Source organism: Schistocerca serialis, chromosome 3, assembly GCF_023864345.2.
Source record: "Schistocerca serialis cubense isolate TAMUIC-IGC-003099 chromosome 3, iqSchSeri2.2, whole genome shotgun sequence".
NCBI classification, from domain to species: domain Eukaryota; kingdom Metazoa; phylum Arthropoda; class Insecta; order Orthoptera; family Acrididae; genus Schistocerca; species Schistocerca serialis.
The window spans coordinates 620,630,076-620,650,582 of NC_064640.1; the positions used below are offsets into that span (position 1 = coordinate 620,630,076).

At 39.8% G+C, this 20,507-nt stretch overlaps 1 protein-coding gene across 1 annotated transcript in view; it reads left to right on the top strand.

The window, feature by feature from the left end:
- LOC126470509 (solute carrier family 41 member 1-like) overlaps positions 1-20,507 on the top strand; it is a 111,467-nt gene that overhangs the window by 71,157 nt on the left and 19,803 nt on the right. The gene's annotated exons all lie outside the window — the stretch shown is intronic.

The window sequence follows — 20,507 nt, forward strand, 5'->3', positions numbered from 1 at the left end:
TCTGTTATACCACGTAGTTCATAATTTTCACCAAAAACTTCTTTCCTGCTTTTTCATAGGTGCACGATGATCTACTTCAGTTTGTGTCGCATGCTCTTTTCTGTGGTACTTCCTGCTCACTTTTCGCCAGAAATTCCTCACTCTTTCAGTGCCCGTCCTCCTCCTCCTCCTCCTCCTCCTCCTCCTCAGTAGTGATTTGCTTCACTGCTAGACAGTCATTCAGAGAACGAATTCCAAGACATACTTCTTGTTATTTCATGAGAGCTGTTCTAATCTCAGGGGTCACGTCAGCAACTTGATGAGCACTTTCCTTTACGTTGGTCGTGTCCTGAATCGTGCTGTAAAGTCACATTCGAAGTTTTCCTTGGTCAGTTTATCATAAAGTTTCTGCATGTATATTGTGTATCATTAAGGTCTCTCTTTCTTAGGCTGTTCACAAATCAGTGTCTCATGCACCTTTTTGTTGTTCATTATCTTTCCCATGTCACTTTGTATAGCTGTTTCCGGGATGACTACATTATTGGTTTGCTTGATCTTTCTTCTACAAATTTTCTCTTTGATTGGGTTTATTAAGGTCTTTAGTTTTTGTTGCACTATCCTTGTCTCTTCATTTGTTCTTGACTTTATGAACAAAGTGTTTTGTTGCATTGTTTGTGGTGCTGTGATTTTAGCTGCAGTAGCTGTTTTGGTTGCACCTCTACAAAGTGACATCATTGGCACCACACTTGCATGTTTTCTGTTTTTTCTGTGAATTTTCTGTATATTGTCTTTTTCTTTTGTAGTTGTTCCAACCTCCCAATTCATAACATCTGCTCTATTGCCCATTGCAATATTTTCTCCTTTAATTCCACTTTTAATTCACTTGTTATTGTGTGTGTCATCTTTTCCACAGAAAATTTGTTTTCAGTAAATAGCAAATCTTTCTGCCACTTTTGTATATTCACTGCTTCTCTAATTGTTGCTGTTTTCCTGTAAGCCTTATAGTTTGAATTAGCTATGTCAGTTGTCACCGTTCCTTTCAGGATAGCTATTCCGACTAAATCTGCTTGCTTGTTTGATATCAAATACACTGTGATGCACAGCCTCTCCACATTCAGCTTCAAAGCTGGTTTGCTTACATTGTTTTCCACTGAGTCACCAGAAACAGCAGAATACATTTTGCATGTGACTTACCTTGCACTGGCCATGGCTGGTTGGGTTTATGAAGCAGCTGGAATCAAGCAGCGGGCCCCCAACACAGCAAGTGTGGTCCATATGCCTTCCTCAGCTGACGCGCACAAACACCCATGCACCAATGGCAGAGCGATGATCTGTCAATGCAGGTGGTGACGGATCGTACATAAAAACTTCTAAAGCTTCAAGAGACACTCTGTGCTATTTACATTTTGTCTCTCATTGAGAAAATGCACACTTGGATAAGTGACACATCCACTACCTGTGGATGCAGGTACCTTACTTCTACATAAAAACACTGTTTGAACATGGAGCCAACCTCAAGATACAAATCCCTTGGCCATCTTGACTAATAGAGATCATGTCATCTTAGCGTCCTCTTGTGTGTAACTGAGAACAGCAGGAGATGGATAGCGAGCTCACACCAGTGGCGCAATGGAGTGCCATCTCTCAGGTAGCTACGAGGAAGTTGCCAGTGCAGTTCACATAGATGTTGTCAATACCACAGTTTTTGTCAGTGTGCGCTTCCAGCAGCTCTTTGTTTCTAACAGAAATGTTTTATTAATAATGTTTTGTTTCCTTTGCAACGTAATCTCATTCTAATTTTCCTGTAACTTTTAGTTCATTTTACTTTTGAGACTTAATTCTGTAGCCAGATGCTGGCATGTTCATGTCTTGGTTAAAATAAACCACATTCATTTTAAAGGCTTTTTAAATTGGAGTATAGCCCCCATCATATTCCTGTACATCGAAAAAATTTATAGCGTTTGTCATAAAAATGATTAAAATTTGTTAAGGACTAAGCAAAATATGAGCCCAGAAAAAGCAGAAAATGACATGGAAAATTGGGAAATTTGAAGACTCACTGTTCTTGCATGGTATCTTTATAAATGAAAATTGTTATAGTAGCTGCAAGCGACATGTGTAGAGATCTGTGGGCTGTATACTGTTGGATGATAGGAAACAGGATGGTCACAGATAATTTCAAGATGGAACTGCACTGGTCTTTCAGTGGTCTGTAGTGAGTAGATCTCAGATGTTATACTGTGTTCATAACAAAGGCCTGACGCCAACTACTACAGTGGTGAGCAGATAAGAAGGCAGCTGAGTGTAAGATTGTGCTCAGAGAGAGAGAGAGAGAGAGAGAGAGAGAGAGAGAGAGAGGGAGAGGGTGAATACTCATGATATCACTAGTTTGCCATTTGTGTGCTGTCTTTTTTGCACTAGATGGACAGCTGCCCCTGACTCAAGTGCAAATGTGCATGTAGCAATATTGCTGCGAGCTGTGCTGCATGCAGTGAAGCACAGTATTTAGCGTTGGTGACTTTCAAGCTTCAGGTTGCCAGATCAAACCCATCCACCAATAACTATTTGTTGTTTACTATTTATCATTTCTGGAATGTTCGTAAACTTTCTTTTATTTGTATATTCTGAAGTATTCGGTGTTTGTATATTCTGGAATATTCAATGTATTTATAAACAGCAGCACTCTCCGTCCATGAATTCAGTTCTCTTCTGCTTGTACATTGGTGCCGGTAATAATCATATTTTCAGTACTAAGCGATGGACTTCATTGATGATGACCCGGTGTGGTTCCCTTTAGGCAACATAAAAGCCATCGCCATCATAGACTGGAACCGAAATACAAGCTGTACATCATTTTCAACATCTTTTTATTCAGGAAATTAAATGATTCCAAAGCAGTAGTAGTAGCAGCAGCAGCAGCAAGTCAGCTGCCTATTAGGTGTCCATCAGTGTTCTCCAGACGTGCTGCTCAGGACCCAACAAAATGCCTGAAAGGATTTGATCGAGTCAACAAATATAACGTGTGGGATTAAATGATATGTCTGTCAACAGTGTACTTGGAAGGCACAATCCAACAGTGATACGAGAACAACAAAGATAAGCTCATTGTCTGGAACAAATTCCAAGCCGAACTGAAGAAAACGTTTTAGAACAATCAGCAGCTAGTCTGCTTAGCAGAACAACAATTGATCAACAGGGCCTGACACCATGTTTTGGCCCTATGCCACATCGTTAATCCAAATCTGACAGAAGCCAAAAGACTCTCACTCCTTCTGAAAGGAGTCACAGCACACATGTACTGGCTCTTCTGGTAAGGGGTGCTCAACAGAAGGTTTCATAAAGTTGCGTCAGCACATTGAAGAAACAACAGAAACATAGTTGTGTGAAAAAGATGTAATCAACTGCTGAATGTGGTCTGTGTGCCACTGTGGGAGTGGGAGATCACCATGCCATCACCTCTTTCATATGCCAGGTAGTGAAAGAAGAGATACAACAACATATGGCAGCCAGAAATGTCATACCAAATATAACAGAGATATTAGTCACAAATGTGTACCCTGTATGTCAGGAGATGGTAGAAAAATGTTGAAGAATAGGTCCAAAAACCGACATTTGGAGGACAAAGGACAACGTGCCAGTATGTTTCCACCGTGGACACATACACTACTGCATAGAAAGATGACTGTTCAACTACTATCCCACTAGATGTAAACCACCACTCCAGTTCTCTTCATACTGGTCAACTGCAGACTGTTATAGTTGACCTGTGGAATGAAAGCCTGCCGCAGTACTCTGGAAGAGGTTGTTCCCCTATATGCCTTAGCCATTTCCATTCACCTAGCCACCAAATTCGGGAAAACTATGCAAGGCAATAATCTTTGGAGGTGAGGCTACAGGAGATGAAAATACTGTGTGGGCAACAGTTACCTAGATATTAGAAAATCTCATTGACATCATCTCATTGATCATAAGCATTACAAATGGTAAAGGAGGCTGTGGATCACTAATTGTCATGAACAGCCACAATTCATCCCTCAAGGTGTGTGCATGGGAACAGCTGGCCCAGTCCAGGATGAGCTGATGAAGAATCGTGGTCCTCTACAGCTACAGACAGTGCTCAAACTACCAATACAATCTGACTTAACTGAGAAACAGGGTTGTTGACTGTTAGCTGTTATTCAACAATTTTAGGGTGCTTTCAGATCCAGAGTGGAGAAAAGACAGACCAAGTGGCTAGTGGTAAAACACTGTATCACAACCCCTTGACCAGTGTTTGTATAGGAAGTTGCTTGCTGAAGGTGCATAATTCAGGAGGAAGGGAGGAGATTCTGCAGGATAACATCATTGAACCTTCAAAAAGTACTTGGTCCTCTCCTGTGGTCCTTGTGGAGGAGGAGGATGGCACATGGTGTTTTCTGCATCAATTTCCAGTGACTACACACCAATGAAGAAAAGTGTCTACAAACTGCCACGCATTGTTGACACCCAAGATTACTTGAAAGGAGTGTAGTGTTTCTCAATCGTGGACATGCAGACAGGCTACTGGCAAATCACAGTATTGACGAGGTTGGTCAGGAAAAGACTGCCTTCATAACTCTTGACAGCCTCTGTGAGTTCAAAGTTATGTCGCTTGAAATGCGTAATATTGCAGCTACCTTTCTACCTTTGAATGTGTGGTGCACAACGTGCTTAGACACCTTAGGCTGCTGTTACAGTGCAGCAGCACAGCACGACCAGAGAAGTGCAATGCAGTGAGCAGATGAAGCAACTGAAGGAGCACCGGTGTTGGTCAGTGTGTGTAATTGTAATGGCCCTGCAAGCAGGATGGCTGGAAGCAAAGCGACACAGAGCGGTGCTGAGCAAATCAAATATGTTTGTTTCTGAGAGCAGTGACCATAGCGTTTGGCAGACTCCAGCTGCAGATGGCTGTTGCAATGGGTAGCAGAGTCAGTACTGTTTGCTGGCACTTGTCTCTCTTGTTGTACTGTTGGGAAAATTGCATCAGAAAAAGCCTTGGTAGCAGCTGTTTTTACATAGTGCCCTTTTGCCCTTTATGGGACCGGAGAAACAACTATCATCACAACTGATTCATTTGGGCAAGTTAGCTGATAAAGTGGCAGCAGAATTACAGACAAGTACAGAACAGATGACTTTTTTTTCCTTTTTCTGGAGCCACAGGCATGTAAAATTTTTTGAAAAGATATATCTGCCATTTGACTGTATATAATGTGTTTATTTCACTATTTAGATTTTGGCCTTAGGCCATTTTCAAGTGTCAGTGTCAAAAATGGTCCAACTTGTGTGAAACATAAGTTATAGTTGAAAAATGCATATCAGTTTGTAATGTGTAAACCAGTTATCTCTTAAGTAACCCTGGACATACCAGTGAAACATAAAAGGGCTGTAAATTTGCACGTCTGGCAAGTGTAGTAAAGCCCTGATGTAAATTACATGTTCAAAACACAGGTGTAAACTTCATTTCACTATATCTAAACATCAATACAGATGAAATGAAGCTTACACCCATGTTTTGGACATCTAATTTACATCACAGCTTCACTATATTTGTCAGACGTGTAAGTTTCCAGCCCTTTTATGTATCGCAGATATGTTCTCGTACTTACTTACTTACTTACAAGACAACTGGTTTATATATATAACGTGATATGTATTTCTGAAGTAACAAGTCTGACGATTTTTGACATAACATTTGAAAATTACCTAAGGCCAAAATCTAGATTGTGAAATGGAGAAGTTATGTAAGTCAAATGGCAAAAAATCTTCTTGAAAAGTACAGAATATATTTCCTTCACATCTTATTTCTTTCATTGTTTTAAAACAAGAGGTGGTAATAAAGTTGAAGTTGTATAACTGATAACACGCGAAAATCATGTTTTATCATTTGAAGAAAAGTTTTCAAAATTGTCTCTGTTGGACAGCTTCATTTGAAGCTCTGTTAAGTTTTGTGTTTTCTCCTAAGTGCGCTGCATAGAACATCAGATTTCTACTGCGTGTTGCTCATCGCCATTCAGGGATCCTTCTAGGTCAGTGCCAGTGTTAAGGAAAAAATGTGCAATTTTCAGTATTGCCAGCAAATTGTGGTGAAGCTTCTGTTGGCTTAAAAAATGTGCTCCACTTAGTGCTTATTATTCCAAAAACGCATCAGTTAATTGCCATGGTCTGGGAGGGTGTTTGTTGAAATATTCTTTCCCTGGATCTAAAACCTATTGTCCGTATGATAGGATAAAGTGCCTCAACAATGGCTATGCATCATCACCAGTGAATACTAAAGACAATACAACTGATGTCTTCGGTAGTGGAGAGTCTGCTGGTATATTAAACTCCCCTTCTTGCATCAGGCGAGATACAGTAGAATAATTAAATCTATCACATTCGCTTTCCTTTCTACATTCTCCAACATTGATTATAATGAATTACTCATGAGTATGTGCAACTGCTTGTAGTACGATTGAGTGAAAATGTTTATAAGACAATGTACCAGAATTTTCTTTGCATTTTAGACAAATGTGTTTTCTGCCAACATCACCAACTGCATTTGGAAAGTCATCTTCCAAAGATACACTCATGTGACGTGGCTAGAAGCAATCCCACATTACTTTTGTGGCTGACCCCACAATTCTTACAGTGGTTGTGAATCCTACCGAGAATGTTACAGCTGTTCTCGAAAACTGCTTCTGGTTTCCAGGCACCTGTAACAATTCTCCTTTCACCAGCTGTTGATGACCCTTAAAAATCAATTATTCCATTGAAAAAAACTGTAATAACTTGTATACTGTGGTTTCGCACAGTAACCATATGGCAACATACTCCCATCTTTGTGCGCTATTATTTGCCCAAATAATTAACGAGATACAAGGGTGTTACAAATATTTCATTCTCACTGTATCATCTGGGCATGCGAGTGGAACACAGTGCACTATATACGGTCCTTTTTCTCGAGAATGGCGTGAGTTATAGATCCCAACTCAAGTTTAAAGAATAGTACAATACAGGGTGCCCCACTCAAACCTCCCTGATTTCGAGGACCCAGGAGAGAAAAACCACAGTAGATACGACAATGAGAAATGCACCACATTGTAGAGCATCTCAAAAAATTTATATTCCCATTGTCAGAAATGCCAAGTATTGTCGCCAGACTGCAGCATGGTCGCATGAAGTGAGAATGGCGACTCCACAGCAGCACACGCAAGCAGTAGTGTAGTTTGCGGAAACAAAATCGCCAATAACTGTGCAAAGAAATTGTCGTGTGTGTGAATGTGATCCACCTGATGTGAATACAATTAAGGAATGGTGTAGGAAGTTTTTGGCCACAGGAAGTGTTCTGAAATGTTCTGGTGATGATGCATGTTATGGAGTTTCAGAAGAGACAGTGGAGGACATCAGACAAACGTTTCTCAGAAGCGCACGTAAGTAAATTCCTCAAGCATGTAGGCAACTTGATGTACCTCGATCAACATTGCATGATTTAGTTCACCAGCATCTTCATATGTGTGCTTACAAAGTGCACATTCTGCAACATCTGACGCCAAACGAGAAATCTCAGATGAGGCAACCTTTCATGTATCAGGAAGGTTTAATAGGCATAATGTTTGGATTTGGGGCTTGCAAAATCCGCATGTTGTCATTGAACAGGTTTGTGATAGCCCTAAACTAAATGTCTCGTGTGGGCTAATGCACAACAGGGTGGTTGGACTGTTGTTCTTTGTGGAACAAACAGAGAATGGGTCAGTGTATCTGGACATGTTGGAGCAGTTTGTGTACCCTCAGATACAATACTTGCAATTCAACATCATTTTTCAACAAGATGGAGTTCCGCTGCATTGGTAACCAGGCTATTTGCAAGTTCCTGGATAGGAAATTTCCCAATCATTGGATCGGACGTGGAGGACCTATTGCCTGACCACCATGTTCACCCGACATTACGCCGCTTGATTTCATCATGTGGGGATTCGTGAAGGACCACGGGTATGCGAACAAAGTGGACGATATTCCTACATTGCGATATTGTATCACTAATGCGATTGCAACAATAACAGAGGAAAAGTTACAAAGAACTTGGCAAGAAATTGCATATAGAATCTGTATTCTTCCTGCTATAAATGGTTCACATGTAGAGGTGTATTGATGATAAATAAATTCTTTGAGATGCTTTGCAATGTGGTGCATTTTTCATTGTCATATCTACTGTGGTTTTTTCCCCCAGGTCTTTGAAATCAAGGAGGTTTGAGTGGGACACCCTGTACGTTAACTACATTTGGTGTACAGAAAGATGTGACCTAACATGCACCAAACACAAATTCATAGCAACCTCTATTTTACATGAAAACTATTTGACTTTCTTGTTGCAAGTTATTTAATTTTGAAATATTGCAATAACTATGGTGATTAATAAAATGATAAGCAGTTCTTTATGAAGCTGAGAAATAAATCTATGAGATGCACAAGAACCAAACTTTTTACCAGGTAGCTTCTTTAAAATAGTTTTGAGAAAAACTGTGGATCAGTCAGCTTGCACGTTTGCCATACACGCAGTGAGGCAAGCCTGCATGCTGCTGTGCCTCCCCCTGCCCCAGTATACTTGAGTGCGAAGCAGACCCGCGGCAGCTGCCCAACATGCTGCTCTGCTCTGCTCTGCTCTGCTCTTTAGTGCTGCTCCACTATAAGGAATATAGATGGACGACATGTCTTTGCTTTCTGGATGACATCGTTTTTTGAAGAACACCTAAGCTCCCTGACAAACGTGTTGAAATGTATTTAAAACTGTAGCTCTTCCACTGAATGTGAAAAAGTGCTGCTTCGTCATCCAAGAAATGAAAATGTTGGGGCACCTAGCTAACAACAATGGAGTCTATCCCAACCCAGAGAAAATAAGACCAGACACATATTACAACTCCTTTGCACAATCATGATGTGAGAAGTTTTCTTTCCATGTGCTTGTGGTCCCAGTCATTTGTTAAGGACTTACGTAACGAGGCACATCCCTTGCAAAAACTACTGGAGGGAGGATGCCAAATTTTCCTGGAATGAAATGTAAGATCATCTTGACTTGTCCCTAAGAAGATGCTATCATCATTTCCAGTTCTAGTATTGTATGATAATGCCAAGACTAAACTTCATACTAACACTGTGGCAGGACTGTTGACAAGGTATAGATGTAGGGTGCTCTAATGAGAGCTTCAGAAACAGTGGGTCGCTGTTTATCCAGGAGATGGACCAGTGTCGTGAGTTGTGCTGCATACAGTGTGGTGTATTGGTTAGCGTATCTGACTGGTGTGGTTATGGTTACCAGTTAAAATTAAAGCATCAACAATTATTTGTTATTCATATTTATCATTTCTGGAAGGTTCTAAAAATGTCTTACGATGTAATATTTGAATATTCTGGAATATTCAGTGTTTGTATAAATAGTAGCACTCTTTGCAGGAGTTCAGTTCTGTTCTGGATGTACATTGGTGTTCCTAATAAATGTGTTTTCAGTGCTAAGTGTTGTATTTCATTAATGGCCCTGCTTTCAGATTTCGAATTCATTGCAGGTACAGCATGACATTGTTATTGCTAAGAGTTTCATTATTACAATGGATGCGCTGTCACCTAGTAAAGAATATTCTAATTGTACTTTAATTTCGCTCTTGAGTTGAGACTATCAAACAAGGGGAGGCCATGACATTGGGACGACTGATTTACTTCAAACTCTGTACACCTGTCAGTAGGCCATTAAAACAACATAGTGTGCAAGTAGAGAGGTGCACTACTGTGGCAGTTCTGAGAAAATCGCAAGAGAAGTTTTGCGCATCTGTTATGTAACTGATGTACCTGTGCATAGGTGCCGTATGCTAGAGTTCATGGTGGTCAAGTGGTTAGCATTTCAGCTTTGTTGTAAGATGAGTGTGTAAGAGGTGAGGGTTCGACTCCTTCTCAAACCTTCATTTTTTGTAGTACAAGTGTAAATTCTGTGATATTAAAAAAAATTGTGCCTACACTATTCATTCTTGCTAAGTTAGCAAATACTCACTGCTACACAGGTTAACTGCCAAGTGGGACCTGTCTGTGTGTCTGCAATGATCATATAAAGTTGATCGTCGGTAAAGCAGATGCTAGACTGATTCATTGGAAGAATCCTAAGGAAAAGCATTCAAAAAAACAAAGGAAGTAGGTTACAGTAAAATTGTTCGCCCACTGCTTTAATACTGCTTACCGGTGTGGGATCTGTACCAGATAGGGTTGATAGGGTTGACAGAAGAGAGAGAGAAGATCCAACGAAGAGCAGCGCGCTTCATTACAGGATCATTTAGTAATCGTGAAAGCGTTACGGAGATGATAGATAAGCTCCAGTGGAAGACTCTGCAGGAGAGACCCTCAGTAGCTCGACTCGGGCTTTTGTTGAAGTTTCGAGAACATACCTTCACCGAGGAGTCAAGCAGTATATTGCTCCCTCCTACATATATCTCGCAAAGAGACCACGAGGACAAAATCAGAGAGATTAGAGCCCACACAGAGGCATACTGACAATCTTTCTTTCCATGAACAATACGAGACTGGAATAGAAGGGAGAACCGATAGAGGTACTCAAAGTACCCTCTGCCATACACCGTTGGGTGGCTTGCAGAGTATGGATGTAGATGTAGATGTAGACCAGTGTGTCGTGTAGTACACTAGCTAGCTACTGCACCTAATTACCTGCACATGATGCTAATGGCTGGTGTATTTTCATGAGTGAAACAATGATGCCACATCAAACTGTGTATAGACATTATGGTTAGTGCTGGCTAATGTGCGTCCTCATTTAGGGTTTATGGATGTGGTCATGTACTTGTATGCCAAAACACCAGTATTGCATGCAGCAATTAAACTGCATCACACCGGAAAGCACAGTGGATTACATTACATGTGAATGCACAAGCGGGTGGTAAATGAATGAGGATGGAATCCTGTAACTACTCCTCCTGTAGGTGGGGCTTCAATTTAGCACTGACTGATGCTTGTTATACTGTTCTAGGTCATGACCATTTCCAGTACAATTTATGGAACCTTAAAAATAAATTATTGGTAACCTTCCTATCACTTTTATTCAAATATCAGAGGCAGAATAATTTCACAAATCGTCGAAGGAAGCAGATTTGGTCCTTGAGCTTCAAACTGGTGAAAAACCAAATATTCCCCAATAATTAAGGAAGTATTGCCCTAACAAGCTGTGTAGGAAAGATCTTGGAATGATTGGTAAACTGTCTCCAGGTCTGGAAACTCACCTACTCTCATTGCGTGTTTGAAAGATACTCATCCACCATTGACAATCTGAATGCCCTGGTTACTGAAGACACCCAGAATCCCATCCCCTCCAAACTACTGGAGAGTTTATACACCTGCATATGTTTTTAAATTTATATTTTATGAAAATAAAAAGAAAAAAATGGGAAAAAATATGGCAGTATTCACAGAAGAGTGTAAGTAGTGGATTTTCTTCACTAATGTATATTGTGCTTTGAGTGAGTCCCCAAGATCTGTTCCCAAAATAAATTTGCCATTTGATCAGAAGTCTGACATGATCTTAAGGGCGGGCGCAAAATCAGTCATTTTTATCCTGAAAAATACCTAATCCATTCAGACTCGAGTGCTCTTCAGTATGTACTGCAGATAAAATAGCATGGAACATCCAGAACATCTTTCTCCACCTACAAAGGTTGGGGACCAGGACATGTGAGAATTCAGGGAAACTAATCAGAAGATTGTGACAGGGTGACTTTCTACATCTAACAGTACCACTTAAAGAAATCGAAATGTAACAAAATTCTTACCTCTGATGTTTGCAGTTGCAGTTGGTTGGCAGAATTCCTAGGTATTGATAAATCTTCATTTCTGCCTATACAGTGGAACCTCACGTAGTGAGCATAATTCGTTCGAGAATCTCACTCATAGTTTGAAACAATTGTTAAGCGAAACAATTTATCACATCTAAATTAATGTAAAATAAGATAATGCACACCATGCAGGAAATGTACTAAGTTTTAACTTACTCATGCCATTTATTCAAAGAAAATTATGCAGATAGAATTATGTATTTTGTTATTCATGATACATAACTAATTCCTTTTTAGCTATCTATTGTCATATGTTTCTGCCAACACTTCAACACTTGGCGAAAAATGCGACACAGCATTATCATCAAATAAATTTTATAGTGCATGTAGCCACTGTTTTATTGGGGTGATGATTTTAAGTGTACGATGCAACCAATTCCCATGCTTTCAGCATGTCTCCTATTCGCACCAGAAGATTGCAGCTTTGCTGTTACAACCACATCCTCCTCCTCCTCCTCCTCCTCCTCCTCCTCTTCTTCCTCTTCCTTTGAACAACTCCTCTCCAGAACATCCTGCTGTGAAACTCCCTGCAACTCCATAAGCCCTTCAGTGGTCATTTCTTGGCTGTGATCTTCCGCAAACTCATCGATATAATTGTTATCCACTTCTAGTGCCATGCTCTCGGCCAAAGACTCAATCTCATTGACTACAGGTTCCAAAGGTATTGACTCAAATGCCTCAGAGTCACAGTCGACAACACACTCTGGCCAAAGCTTCTTCCAAGCTAAAGTGAGAGTGCTCTTGGCAACTCCTTCCCCCGCCTTTTCAATCATCTTGACACAGGCAACGATGTTGAAGTGATATTTCCAAAACTCTCTGAGAGTGAGATTGATAGCTATGGTCAACTCAAAGTAATGATCTAGTGTAGAGCAGCTTAAAGTTAGAAATAATCTGTTGGTCCAAAGGCTGGAGAAATGGAGTGATGATGGGTTTCAGAAATTGTAAATTCTTCAAGGAGGTGGTCTTGTAGGCCTGGAGAATGGACAGCAGCATTGTCCATAACAAGCAAGACATGGAGTGGCAAATTCATCTTGGACAAATATTTTTTCACCAAAGGACCAAACATTTCATTGATTGAATCTCATAAAAGATAACGTGTCACCCAAGACTTGTTGTTGGACCTCCACATCACATTTAACCTGCTATTGTGGACTTTACACTTCTTGAAGGTTCGTGGAGTTTCTGAATGGTAAACAAGCAGGAGTTTAATTTCAAATCACCACTAGAATTGGCGCAGAGTAGCAGTGTGAGACGGTCTTTCATTGGCTTGTGACTGGGCAGTGCATTGTCCTCTGCTGTTATAAAGACATGTTTCGGCAACTTTTTCGAGCGTAGACCTGTCTTGTCACAATTAAAAACCTGTTATGGCAGATAACCCTCAGAATCTAATAATATCTTGAAACGCTGATGAAGCTCTCTGTTGCCTTTGTACTGGAGCTAGCTGTGTTGCCATGACTCACAATGCTGTGGATGCTGGTTCTTCTCTTAAACTTCATTAACCACCCACAGCTTCCCTTAAACACTTCATTGGCCATTGATGATTCTGGTGTCTTCTTAACGGGATCAGTGAAAATCATTCTCACCTTCTCACAAATGATGCTCTCGTTAATAGTGTCGCCTTGCAATTGCTTTTCATTTATCCGGTAAGGAGCAACCTTTCGACATCATCCTGAATACAAAACCATTGTTTAGATACTCTTGTTACTCCCTTTGAAGCTTCTATCTCCTTAATCTTTGTCTTTGTTCTTGAGGGTAGTTCAAATAGCTGATGTAGACAGATTGTATGTGCATGCTAAATCAGCAACACTCATACCACGTTCACATTTTTAATGATTTTACCTTTTATTTCTAAGGTCATTTGCTTTCTTTTATGGTTATTTTCTTGCAGCTTTATCTTCGGGGACATTTCTGTGAAGGTTATTAAAATTTATACAAAAAGCACTTTGTGAACATATGTTTAGAAAAATTTGTGTTCACAAGCTGCTAGGAGAGTGAGTGCTAAACCCAGGCTTTGTACATACTAAAGAAATTGTTCATCTGCCACTGCCGACAATGAAAGGTGTTCATATTGTTGAACATTTCCTCAGCAAACAGCTGGTGGCATCACACTAGATCGTTGTCACTCGTTATATGAAAAATCGCTCGTTAAGAGAGTCATTTTTTTTTTTTTTACAATTTTCTTTGCTCATTATGCAAATTGTGTGGTATTGGAGGTGCTTATTAAGCGAGGATCCACTGTACAGTTATTTTTAACTGTGATTGTCATTTATCAAAGAAATAAAGTTTCCAGGCTTCAGGCTGTAAAAACAAATGTAATCACATTCTGATATATATTTTTACACATCTCCTTTACTACAGATACAATGAATGTACATGGATTGTAACTGAGCTGCTTCTAGCAAAAATTAACTTTTAGAATATGAGAGCAAAAATAGTCTACACATTATAACAACTATAGATGTTACACTAAACAAGTCACAGATGTTACTTCACGAAGTGTGAAAATGATCATTCCAGTCAGATAATTGATTCAGCTAAAATTTATATTACACTATTAATAAAATGAAGAAGACACCTGAAAATACACAGTAGGAAATGGCACAGCTCTGACAGTACTAATCATCACGCTTCTGCATGCATATTGCCTGTAAGTTTTGTCCTATAAAAGAAACAACAATCCCAATAATTTAAATTTGTATACCATACATCAGTTGCTGATTGAGTAAAAAAATATGATAATTATTGTTCCTGGCTGTTCGTTGTCTTGGGGGAGACAAAATTTGTGACTGACAGTTCAGTTGTTAGTTGTGGCCAATTTCTTATAAGTGGATAACTACTAAATTCTACCTTAGTGACAGGACAAGCTATTGTAAATCACTATATCCATGACTTACTGTATGTGATAAAATTGAAAGTTCATGTAAATTAACATCACATAGATGAGTTACTGGTGCATGACTGTGAGCTTGTGTTGGATACGAACCCAACACAGTCGACTACAACCACAAAGTGTGCTAAAAAGGGAGTTAATCTATGGATTTGTTTTTGAGGCCCATATAATGTAGGAAGCTCTGCAAAATTTGTAAGTTACGTGAGCTGGTATTAAAAAAATATATATATATATATCGCTATTCAGCAATCTACAGTTAAAGTGCCGACTGTGGTTAAGACATGAAGACCTCAATGTTTGAATCAGCATACACCTCTGAAAATATTAGAAGTTGTCAGTGGATGCACTTAAAAATTGGCAAACTTCCAAAAATTGCAAAATAAAATGAGTTCAGATCATGACAGATGGCTAAAAATTTTACGTGTATTGAGTGCACCCACACAGAAAAAACTTTGAAAGTTCGAACCAAAACAAGCAGTTGGTACGTCATTCAGAGAGCTGCAGGTCAAGTATTTACTGTGATTCAAACTGAAGAGACCCTCTCGCAACCTCTGGCAGGTGCTTTTATAACCTCAGACTGGTATTTCCATATTGCACGTCATTAGGCTCAGAATTTGCACCAGTACTTATTTATAATTTCCATATCATTAATGCTAGCTAAAATTTAATTATACAGTGAGAAATGTGCTTTTGTGCCGATTAATTTGATGGGTCAGTAATCTTTAAGTTAGTGTATGCTCACAGTTAACAAAGATGTAACTAGTGAGATTGCTTAATTGAACCATATGAATAGTCCCTGAAATTTATTAATAATAAAGTGACACATCATTCATGTGTTAAATTCCTCCCACCCCACCCCCCCACCTCTCCTTTTCTGCAGATGCATTCAGTTCTTCAGAAATTTAACAATTTAAATTACAGACAGTTTTAATTATTAAAAACATTAAGTACTGAACAATAACTCCATAAGTTATGTAAAACATTTATAATAAAAATAGTGTGTGTGTTGAATGCAAGGGTTTGTCTAGCACATGCTGAATTGTTAGTACATTTAGGTGTCTTGATTAAATTGTTTTTTTAAGTAAGATTTGCATTTACTTGCTCGTTAATGGCAAAACATGATATTGCTAATGAAAGTGGGTACCTTAACAGATGCTTCTCATCAAACACACTCAACACATACATTTTTAGTGTTGGTATCTACATCTGTACTGTATAAGCTACCTCACATTGTGTGGTAAAGGGTACTTAGTGTACCTGTGTCATGTTCCCCTTTTCCTGTTCCAGTCACAAGTAGTTCACAGGAAGAACCGTTGCTGGTAAGCCTCAATGCAGGTTTGACTCTTTCTGATTTTATCTTCGTGGTCTTTTCATAAGATATTGGTTAACTCTTCCAGGAACATACACTCTCAGAACTTTAACAGTAAACAGCACCATGATGCAAAATGCCTCTCTTGTTGAGTTGCAACTGGAGTTGACTGATCATCTCTGTGATTCTTTCTCATGTACTAAATGGACCTGTAACCAGTCATGCTGCTCTTCTTTGGATCTTGTCTATTTCCTCTATCAATCCTATCCAGTAGGGGTCCCAGACTGAAAGAATTGGTCAAACAAATGTTTTGTGAGCTACCTCCATTGTTGGTAGACTACATATATCCATCTGGCATCTGCATTACCACTATTAGTTTTATGTGGTCATTACACTTCAGATCCCTCCATACACATACTCCTAGATAGGTGAGCTTAACACATTTGGCCTTTCCTCTGTTGAACAATATCCATTGCCTTTCTATCCCATGGTCACTTATTTTGATGTGTCATTTTGTCGTTTGTGCAACGATTTAGAGGGGGAATTATTTTGCAAACTTCTTCCGTAAAATTATTTTGAAAACAGACCTTTAATATGTTGGCCATTTCTGACATCTCCATTTCAGTGCCTTAAGGTTAGCATGTGTCTGGACAGATGGCTTTGATCCATTTACTGATTTAACGTTAGGTCAAAACTTCATAGAATTTTTTGCCAAGTCTGTAGATAGTTTACTTTCAAATTATTTCAAAGTTTCATGTGTGTATCTCCTTACTGTAATTTTACCTTGTTTTGTTTTTGTTTGTGTGTGAGGCTTTTACTGCTTCTGAATTTGCAGTGAAGCTCACTTTGCTTCTGTAGCAGCTTTCGGACATGATTCTCAAACTACCCTGGGTCCTATCCATCACTCATAACTATACACAGCACATACCTGTCTAAAGTATATTGTACATTGCTCCTGAACTTTGTCCATTGATGCTTAATATTGTCAATGCTTGGGATGAAATTTTCATGTTGACCTGTCAGGTAATCTGAAATCTGTTTCTTGTTGCTCTTGCTAAACAGAGATTTTCCTGGCTTTCTTTGTGTTACTATTTATGGCTACATTCAGTGATGGTGTAATATTTTTTTGATCAAAGATTCTCTGTTGTAAGCTGACTGTCAAAATTTTAGGATCTGTTTGTTATCGGCAGGTCTAAGATGCTTGTTTCAAGTGTCAGTTCTGTGATTAATGGTGCAAGGTAATTTTTGGATGTGGCACTTAGAACAATTTCACACAATTCCCTGTCCCTACTACCCACTGTAATCATGTCAGTCTCCCAGGTGGCCTAACCCAAATTATTTCAGAATCTGTGCTAATCTCACTAGATATTATCATAATTTTAATTATATAAGCATGCCTCCACCACCAGTGTTCAACCAACCTATGCAATACACATACCAGAATTTCGTTCCTGTTAACATCTGGTTTCAGCCAGCTTTCTGTACCTAGTACTATGTGTTCATTGTTACTGTTTATAAGTCAGACTAGTTCTGGGACATTTCTGTAGATGCTTCTATAGTTTACTATTACTGCATTAACATTTTATTTCTCCGATCTTTTATGATGAATGCTACCTTGTCTGGAATTGGAATACATCTTTTTGGGCCTGCGGGGGGATTTATCTATCCTGAAAACCCTCATGTGCATCCCATGCGTACTACAGTAGCTTAGTACCCACATTCTGTATGTATTCATGCCTGATCTATTAAGAAATAGTCCTACAAATCCCTACCTGATAGAAGAGGTTGAGAAGTCTGAAACCAAGATCATCACACAATTGTCTGATCCTCAGGTTTAAGCTTTCCAGTTGGCCCCAAATCAGAGGACTGCTATTGGTTCTGTGATTGATGCTACAAAATGTTACTCTTCTTGTACCCCACAAGTGAGGCTAGCTATCTTCACCAAATCAGCCTCTTGCCAGTAGGGAATTGAGAATGGCCTCTGAACCCAAGTGGTAGGCATTATTCATGCCGATATGAGCTAAGATTTGCAGCCGTGTGCACTCAGTCACAGCCAGCAGGGCCACCTTCACATCTCAGACAAGACTCCCACTGCATGAAAACAAAGTGGACACTAGCCTTCTTTCCTGACCTGCCCACTGTTTCCTTCAGTGGCTCAGTCATCCACCTAACATTGAAGCTGCCAATGACAAGCAATGCCATCTTATTCGCTAATTAGGATCTCCCAGGAAGATTGGCCACAGTCCCAACAGGTGATGCATCCCATGCTGGCTCAGGCATACTTTCAGCAGTGGGCAATACTTCAAATGTGTTTTTTTAGGCATAAGGGAACATCCATGCAGCCGGTACCCTCTTTCTCTTTCAATCCAGAGATTCGTAACCCCACCGTTGTTCGCCACTAACCATCAGGGAAGTCTTGACTGGTTGGGACATGCAAATCGGAAGGTGCAGCAGCATCAGGGAGCCCAGGTGGTGCTGTAGGCTCCAGAGGTGTCAAAGCATTCATCTCGGGTGCCCCAACAGCACTGCAGCTTAGGGCAGCAGCATGTGAACTGTGGCGAACACATATTCCATCTGTTTACAGACAGTGACCAATTCCCACTTCATCTGTACACAACAGGCACAAACCCTATCCATCTTTAATCAGTTTTCATCTACATCATACATAATGTAACACTAACCCAAGGAGTCATTTGGTGCATTGTAAGTTCTGCTGCTATGCTACTTCTAGTTTACACTGCTTCTGAAGTTGGCTAACACAAAGCTAATGTACTAAAAATCTGCACAAAAAAGAAACTTGGAGTAAGTTAGTAAACAATAGTCTCCACGGTACAATAAACAGGTTGCTATTCACTTCTTCACAGAAGTACATGAAAACAGGAATTAAACCAAATACTGTAAATAAAGCAAACTGTTGCTGCTCCAGGCACTACCTCTTGGCTCAGGTACAGCCACTATCCCATTTGATGAAACAGTTATTAATTTTATATTTGTCCATATGTTTTTACAAAATTACACAGTTACTGTACTTATTTCAAGTATCAACTTTGCCTGAACATTGGTTTTTGTACACGTAAATGTCATGCTTGGCTGTATCTTAAAAAGAGTTGCTCTGATAAGAATATTTACTGTCATAAAGGATTGCAGACCCTGTGCCATCAGTGCTGCTCCACTCACAGTACAGAGCTTTCAGTATCTACCACATTTGACAGATGCACAAAGAGAGGTACGAGTCACATGCCTCAGTCTTTCTCCCTTTGTTGTCCATGCTGTGACATCCTGTCACACATCATGCTCATCTTAGATGTGCATGTTGAGTGAATGTCCCATCCCCATGGATAAATTGAAAGATATTACCATTGGACTGGAAGCACATAATACTAACAGTCTCAGAATGTTGCACCAAAATCAATCATTCCAGTATCCATAACAACAATACATTTTTTCCACTTTAATAAACCTTTCCTTCATTTCTTCGACTAGTGCTGCATTCAGCTGACTATTTGTAACCCAGTCTCATACAAAACTGCTATCAAATAAAACCACCAGATTGTGCTTATCACTACATTCTTAGCTTTGAAAGTTACAACTACTGATATGCCATTAATATAATAAAATTGTCAGTGTAAAATCATATACACATTTAACACGTTGACTGCCAACAGGCTGCTGGTGAACACAGCAGAGCCTCATGCCTGATTCATGTGTCATTCATTGGTCTCATCCTCCACCCTGTTTAGTACAGTATGTGGAGCAATGCTGTTCATTAATTTGTAGTATTTGATTGAGTTGACATTGGTGTACAGGAAGTCAGCTAAAATTTCTTGCTCAACGTTTTGAATTTAGTTTTTGCATCTTTACTGTCAACAGTTTTTACTGCTAATTCTCAGCAAAATTTCAACATCACTCTGCACCCATTATAAAGATGACTGCTAATTTGTATTTTGGCATGAACAGTGAAATCTGCTGAATCATATAATATGAGCATAAATGGTCTTAGCTCAAACTGATACCATACCATCAACCAGTGCGATTGCATGACATTGTGAGCATAGTGATTATGACAGTGATTGTGGTGGTAGTGGTGATGGCATGGACTGCAAGAAATCTACAGCAAGTGGAACTTTAAGAAGCCACAATGGCAACCAAGACTAAACTGATTCTACCCCACTAGCTCAAGATCACATTTAGAGGTGGTGTTCATCCACAATATATGTTCCTCCAACAAGCTGCATGTGATGGTGATTGTATTATACACACACTCACCCCCCCCCCCCTGCCACTCCCCCTTGCCCTGGCCCTCCCCCTCCCTATCCTCCTCCCCCTCCCTATCCTCCTCCCCCTCCCTATCCTCCTCCCCCTCCCTATCCCCCTACCCCTCCCCTTACCCTCCCTATCCCCCTACCCCTCCCCTTACCCTCCCTATCCCCCTACCCCTCCCCTTACCCTCCCT